This window comes from Myotis davidii, unplaced genomic scaffold (assembly GCF_000327345.1).
Source record: "Myotis davidii unplaced genomic scaffold, ASM32734v1 scaffold71, whole genome shotgun sequence".
NCBI classification, from domain to species: Eukaryota; Metazoa; Chordata; class Mammalia; order Chiroptera; family Vespertilionidae; genus Myotis; species Myotis davidii.
In genome coordinates, this window is record NW_006283588.1 from 129,951 (window position 1) to 137,599 (window position 7,649).

General features: G+C 42.0%; 1 long non-coding RNA gene across 1 annotated transcript in view; it reads right to left on the minus strand.

Moving 5' to 3' along the window:
* Window positions 1-6,474, minus strand: part of LOC107183369 — a 38,526-nt gene extending 32,052 nt beyond the window's left edge. The window contains exon 1 of the long non-coding RNA XR_001514155.1: window positions 6,305-6,474. This is a non-coding gene — a long non-coding RNA (uncharacterized LOC107183369). The remainder of the gene's footprint in view (window positions 1-6,304) is intronic.
* Window positions 6,475-7,649: the final 1,175 nt, after the last annotated feature.

Genomic DNA, 7,649 nt, shown 5'->3' on the forward strand with positions numbered 1-7,649 from the left:
GATAGGGTGTGTGCAGGAGGTAGCTGATCGATGTTTCTCTCTCATCGATGTTTCTAATTCTCTATCCCTCTCCCTTCCTCTCTGTAAAAATCCATAAAATATATTTTTTTAAAAAGAGGTGAAGATTAAAAAAAAAAAGAAATCTATGCCACCTTGGTCAGTGTGGCTCAATTGGTTAATCCTGCATCAAAAGGTAACGGGTTTGATTCCCTGTCAGGGCACATATCCAGGTATGGTTCTATCATGGGTTGCATATCACATCAATGTTTCTCTCTCTCTCTCTCTCTTCCTTCCTCTCTCTATAAATCACTTAAAAAAAAAGAATGAAAGTTTTTTTAAAATCTACTCTGATTTGATGAGCTAAATATGGTATCCTACGTTAAGGTCATTACTTTGCTCTTGAGATGAGACTATTTTTTATATATTTATTATCAATCTCTATTTCTTCTACTATAAATTGTTTTCCATGCATGCTTTTTAAAAATTGTGGTACTTATCATTTGCAAGCTGATTTATAAAAAATTCCTTATATAACTTAAGTATAAACCCTATGTTTTAGGAATTGAAAATATTTCCGCCATTATTTTCTTTAGCTTCTGATGGCACTTTCTCCCCTTAATGTATCATGAAATGTTACTTGTGCCTCCAGTAGATTTGAGCTGAACTGCTTGCAATGGGGCAGGCCTCATCACACTTATCTGGTGGGACAAATAGAGGGGACACCTATGGAGGGTTTGGGGTATTAAAGCTGAAGTTCTGGAGTTGAAGTTCTCAGCACCTCTGGTTTCTCCCAGATATTCCCATTCTAATCGCTGAAATGATACATTTTCTCAATAAACACACCAATTTTCATTTCAAAAAAGGCTATAATACAGAAGCTGGTTGTATTTATTTGTGTCTTTTTAGATGCCTCTTGGACTAACTTTGGGCAGTCTCAGGTGGCTGACTATAGTCAGAAAGGCTTCTGGAACATAACTGTATTTTTTTTTATTCCTCACCTGAGGATATGTTTTTATTGATTTTAGAAAGAGAGCAAGAAATGTTATGCCCAGATTTCAAGATTCCCGATAGACCAACAGGGAGCCAGCCCAGCCCGATGCAAAAGCAGAGAGTCTTTATTATTATTACAGACCCGGGTCTGGCTCCCAGCCTCTACCGACGCAATGGCGAGATGAGAGCGTCAGTCCCGTGGGAAAAAGGGGTTTTAATAGGCGGGTGGAGTGAGGGGAGGAGAGATGATTGTGGGTCCTGCCGATTAGCCAGGTGCAAGTCGGGTCTTGTTACACAGGATGTGGTCATATCTATGGCACGCACGTCCCTTGATTGTCATTGGTTAGTTTAAAGAAGTCCTGGGTGTGGCTAGCGGAGTAGCAGAGGCTTGGGCTTCCGGGAAGAAGCCTTGCCGAGCACATGGCCAAGGTCAAAAATGGAGGACCCAGGGTATAATGGAGGGCGTAGTCCTCGCCCTTTCAATATAGTGAGACATACATTCACCATGTGGCCTGTGGGGCAAGATGGAGGGTGTAGCCCTCGCCCTTTCAAGAAACATCAATGTGAGAGAGAAACATTGATACATTGCCTCCTACACTGGGGGTTGAACCAGCAACTTAGGTATGTGCCCTGACCAGGAATGGAACCTGGTGTATGGGACAATGTTCCAAACAACTGAGCCACCGGGCCAGGGCCATAATTGTATTCTTACTCTCCTTTTCTGTCTATTTTTAGCTGGGCAACCTTGGCCTGAAGCTTCTCTTTTTCTTGATCTTATTGCATTTCCTTGAGGCTGCAAAAACTGAACATACTGTAACATATGTATGTTCTTTGCTTCCAGGACTACCCACTTCTCGCCTCATCTACTATGACATAACCATTTTCTTTGATGGTCTGTAACTTGCAAACTCGCTTCCATAGAATTTCTATGCTAAGATTCTTTTGGTTTCAAAGAAGAGAAACAAACTCAAGGGTGCTCTAGCAAAAGCAGAGGATTTATTACAAGTCTTTGGGGTAGAAAATGTAGCTAAGACTCAAGGACACTAGGCAAGAAACCAAAATGTTGGAAATCCAAGAAATATGCTCTCATGCTCATATCTGCTATCATGTCATATCCACCTTTTCCTTCCTTGGTGGACTGGATTTCCTCTGCTCCCAGGTCCCCGTGATGGTCTAGGGATAGCTGCTCATGGTCTCCAATTTAACGTAAAAAGACAGACTTTCCTACTCTCAGTCCTAAAGGTTAGCAGGACATGCCACCTCAGAATACGCCATGTTGGCATAGGATTATGTTGAGCCTGAAGGCTATTGAGAAGAAGCAGATATAAGAAAAGTACCCTGCCTTCCCCTTAGTTGCCTAAAAGCAGACATACATTTTCAAAGGTCTCCCTACTTCCTACTCTACCAGGAAAGACAAAATTCAATCCCTGGAGGCAACTTTAGACCCTTAACAAAGGCAGTAATTTATGTGCATAACCCTCCACCACGCCCCAAGACTGGCCTCCCCCACACTTCCTTATGGTGTCAGCTGAAATTGCCCTATAAGCCAGCGTTCTAATTACTCATTTCCCCCTGATTATCTCCATGTATACTTGAGGTATGCATGATAATAAGCTTCTGTTTGTTTTTCTCTTATAAATCTGTCTTTTATTACAGGAGTCTTAGCCAAGAAGTCAGAAAGTTAGAGGGAGATTTTTCTTTCTCTACAATCCTAAATCTAAAATTCTAAGATAGGAACTTTGGTCCAGTTTTAATGAGGTGCCTACCTTGGGCACTGAGAGTAGGCGTGTGAGGTCACATTGTCCACATGGCTGTGGGAACCCACTGCTCCGTGGACAGGGGGCAGCTAAAGGGACTGCTGTGAATTTACACAGATGCAGAAAGTACGCATCACATTAACTGTATTTTTAAAGACCCCCCCCCATAACTTCTAGCATAGATGTAATGTTACATGCCAGGAAATTTAAAAATAAATGAAAACTATCCATTTTAGGAATATCATCTGCAAGAAAGTAACCACTGCAATTTAAGAAAAAACCTGAGAGTTTGGTCCCAGTTAATTCCATTGTTTTGCAGAAACAAAGCCTCTGACACAACAATGACAAGCGGGAGGGGTAGGTGACTATGCCCAGTGTCGCGTGGAACCTGAAGAGCAGCTGAATGCCACCCAGAATATGACTGTAGGAGTTCAGGACGAGCCACTTCAAAACATGCTGTTTGGGCATATTGATTTCTCTGAGCTGTAAGCACTTAAGAAACAGCAGGTGCAGGGAGAGGCTTTCTCTCAGCTCCCATATCTGCCTCAAGATCTTCCAAAATGAACTGGGTTGTCACAGATCCCTCCCCAGGAGTGTCATCAAGCAAGGAGGACTGACTCATGTCAGGAGAAGAGGCTAGAAATGGGCATCACACCCAGACACACCTGTCACAAAGGATCATACCGCCCATCTGTTCTGCTCAGGGCCCATTCATCTCTCCTGAAGATCTTTACTCTCCCACAAGAGGCCTATATCTCTCTCCACTGTCCTAGTAGCATGGTATTTCACCTGATTCTAAGTCACCCCGGGGAGCTAGTCACTTATCCCTGGGTATCTCCCATGTGTACATGAGTTATACATGTTAATAAACTTCTGTTTGTGTTTCTCTTGTTGATCTGTTCTTCATTACAGAGGTCTTAGCCAAGAATTCAGAGGGGTAGAGGGAAAAATATTTTTTTCTCTCCTACAAACCTAACCTTCTAGTAGAAGTCTCCTATAATTTCTCCAGTTTACTTTGGGAAATATTTGCACTTAATTTGTACGTCACGTTAAACTTATTTTTATTTTTTTTTTAAAAATGTATTTTAAAAGCCAAAGGAAGGGAAAAGTAATACATTCAATATTCTGAACAAAACCCAAACTCCTAATATATAAACTTAATATTCTTAGCTTTGAAAATGTAGTGTTAATAAAATTGTTTTCAAGAACAACCACACCCTCGGAACAATGTTACCTTGCAGAGGAAGGGAAGGGCTTCCTCAAATTGTTTTTACACCTGAAGAGCCACTGTAGTTAGGGAACAAAGGAACACAGCTGAGGGGTTGCTGGTGACGTCATCAGGACGTCCATTCAACCTGCTCTGACAATTCTGAACTAGACAGTATCTAATTTAGGAGAGGACCATAGCTTTTGAGACGGCCTTAATGTCAGATGAATGCTTTACTTTTACACCTTGATGACGAGAACAGAGATAGAAGCTTTCCCAAGTAGTCTCGTATCCAGCCATCCTGCACAGGCCTTCTATAAATATTAGATGAATTTATAATGAAGTTATGACCAACCGTGATTCTTATAAAACAGCTCACCATAAACCCTTATTATCTCAAGCCATCTCACTATTTCGTAGGATGTAGAGTGGGTAGGGGATCAGGTTTTATTGTTCTATTCTACAGAATTTTAAGCAGAAAGTTTTCTCTTTTGGGTACAAGAGTAATAAATATCGTGAATAACATTCACGGTAACTTTGCCTTTCCTGTCTTTTAATAACTACAATACTAATCAAAATTATAGTTCTTTGGGAAGACCTCACATTTTTTATCTTATGCTCTGCTTCGTGATGTGTGTTATATGACGCCACCAAAGACTGTTTTTATTTTACAAATGCCTCAAGATTTTGTTTTTGTTTTTAAATATATTTTATTCATTTTTTACAGAGAGGAAGGGAGAGGGATAGAGAGTTAGAAACATCGGTGAGAGAGAAACATTGATCAGCTGCCTCCTGCACAACCCCCATCGGGGATGTGCCCGCAACCAAGGTACATGCCTTTGACCGGAATCAAACCCGGGACCCGTCAGTCCATAGGTCGACGCTCTATCCAGTGAGCCAAACCGGTCAGGGCTTGTTTTTATTTTTGAAAGAAGGATACAATATCACTGTCTCATTCATTTAAAAGCTAACAGTTGTGGATGAAAGGGGCCACATGCTAACCTGATAAATTCAGGGAAGGCTTGCATGGCAGTCTTTCAAACTCAAAGACCTAGCATAACCACAAAGGATGGTCTGAAACTAAAAACTTTAACTAAAAGCAGTTATGGTGGGTAGTCACCTCCTAGGCCTGTATCTTCCCTGACAAGGTCAACCTTTACTTTAACTTATTGTCTTTTTGCATCTATGATAACAAAAAGTATCATTGAAATGTCATGGTAACTTGAAACTTCCCTTTTTCCAGACCCCTCAGGACACAACCAAATGCCCTGGGTGCCAGGGCAGATACCACAAATTCCTTCATTGTTACTGTTGTTATGAAAATCATTGACTGTTAACTATCCTGCACCCACCTACGTAAGTGTCTGTCATTTTACTCTTTATCCAATCCCAGAGGATTCCCTGCTTTGCTTTTTCCTGCCTCTCTATTCTATCACCAATGAGATTCATGTAACCCACTGATGTCTCCTTTGATTGCAATGTTTAAAAATAGATGAAAGCCCTAACTGATTTGGCTCAGTGGATAGAGCCTTGGCCCGCGGACTGAAGGGTCCCAGGTTCAATTCCAGTCAAAGGCCTGTACCTTGGTTGTGAGCACATCCCCAGTAGGGGGTGTGCAAGAGGCAGCTGATCCATGTTTCTAACTCACTATCCCTCTCCCTTCCTCTCTGTAAAGAAATCAAGAAAATATATATTTTTTAAAAATAGATGAAAGCCTCCATTCTCTGGAGCATTATCCCAAACCCGGCAATTGTCAAGAGTTTGGCTAAAATAAACTCACAAACATACTTTATCGGTTTGAATGTTTTTACGTTAACACAGTTGCCTAAATCGGTTTTCAAAAATGGAAAATATTTTTCAAAACTGTGCAGGCAGAAGGAAGGTCTTAAACTGTATGTCTCACTGTCACCAAATCTCGTGAGCAAACCTTCCATTTCAGATGAGGGTCCCCTTGCACACTGCCCATGCCACCCATGGAGGGTGAGACCATCTGGGCAAGCTCACCATGCCATGGAGCGGCCAGGTGTGCCAGAGTGGCACCTGTCCTCTTTCCCGAAGACACATATGGTGGCTCCCTGTGCATGGCTTATCTCCAGCGTGAGGCACCGGGGGAGGGAGGGCATCATCTCTGCTCCCAATGCTCCCTCTTCCCTCCTGAACCTGCTCCATCTCAGAGTGCCAAGTGTGCTATAGTTAGCGTCATGTGTCATAACTATTTCACAGATGTTTCTCATTGATCTTTCACTGGAATGTTTTCTCTCTCTTTCTCAGGAGAAAAATATTTGCAACAGGATTGGGGTTGCGAATGGCCGAGGGTAAGGTGGGGGGGCAAGGGGACACTGTTACTTACAGACCCCCAGGGCACATTCTGGAATTCTTGGTGACATTGCGGCCAATCCTTGGGCCTTCAGTGAATGGCCTGGATCCTGCGTAGCTTCAGCTGTGAGTCCTTCCAACGGATGCTAAAAATACACTGCAGTTTATTTTCCTCAGTAGGGAGCATATGTGTTCCCACTTGACCTGGAAACACAAAGAGAGCCAATGTTAAATCGAATGCTGCCCAGTCCAAGATAAATTTGTTTTCTGTAGTGCAGGGGAAAGAAAAAACAACAGACATTGGGACAGTGTTGCCTTTGCTCTCAGGGGGAGTCAGTGTCTTGAACACATTTTTTACACTCCCTGTTGGTAGTTAAGTGACCACTCTCAGGCTTCTTAGCCAGTACTGATATGAACTGGCTCTCATTCAAATCGGATGGTGATTCCAAGGCAGATTTATTAAATTTTGGGAAAGAAGAGTGTGGAAAGCTTTCTTTCTCCCCCCCCTTTTTTTTTTAAATCTTCTTAAAAGACAGAATCTAAAATGCCCTCTAATTGAAGGACAGATTTTTATGGACACTTATACTTATCCCTTTTTCCTTCAAATAAGCAAACAAAGAAGCAAATCAAACAATTTATCAACGAAGGGCAGAGAAATTCTGTTTTAATAACAGATGTTAAACCTAGTTCTTGTGTTTGGGGCTGTTTAATCTTTGGGTGGCCCAATGTTCTTCACACATATTATAAGAGCAGAGTTCACTTTAACTGTAGATGGATGTCTTCCCTGCTTTCAGCTGGTACCACTTTTCTACAGCTTAAAATACTCAGTTGGCTGACAATGAACTTAGACCCATTCCTCTCCACCCTCCCCCTCCCCCCCGACACACACACCTCCAAGAAACAGCACAGTGATTAAAACAGGAGGTTTGGACTCTGCCTTGTTGTGAGCCTGGATTCTGCCATTCAGTAGCTCCATTTTCATTTTTCTCCGTTTGTAAAACGGGATAATAATGGGACCTGCTATTCAAGGCTCTTGTGCAGGTTAAAGGAAACACTGCACGAAGAGCATACAGAACAGAGCCTGAGTTCACAGGAAGCCTTCGTGCATGTTAGCTATTATTGCTGGTGATTATTCTTAGATAGCTCAGCCATCCCAATATCCAGAGTTTAGAGGACATGACCTTGAAGATCCCTGTGGTTAAACTGCCCTCTGTCAAATTTGGCTTTATTTTTATTTCTAATCCTCGTCTTTGGAACAGGCCTAAAACCTTTTAAATCAGTGGTTCTCAACCTTCCTAATGCTGCGACCCTTTAATACAGTTCCTCATGTTGTGGTGACCCCCAATTTCATTGTTACAAATTGAACATAATTAAAGCAT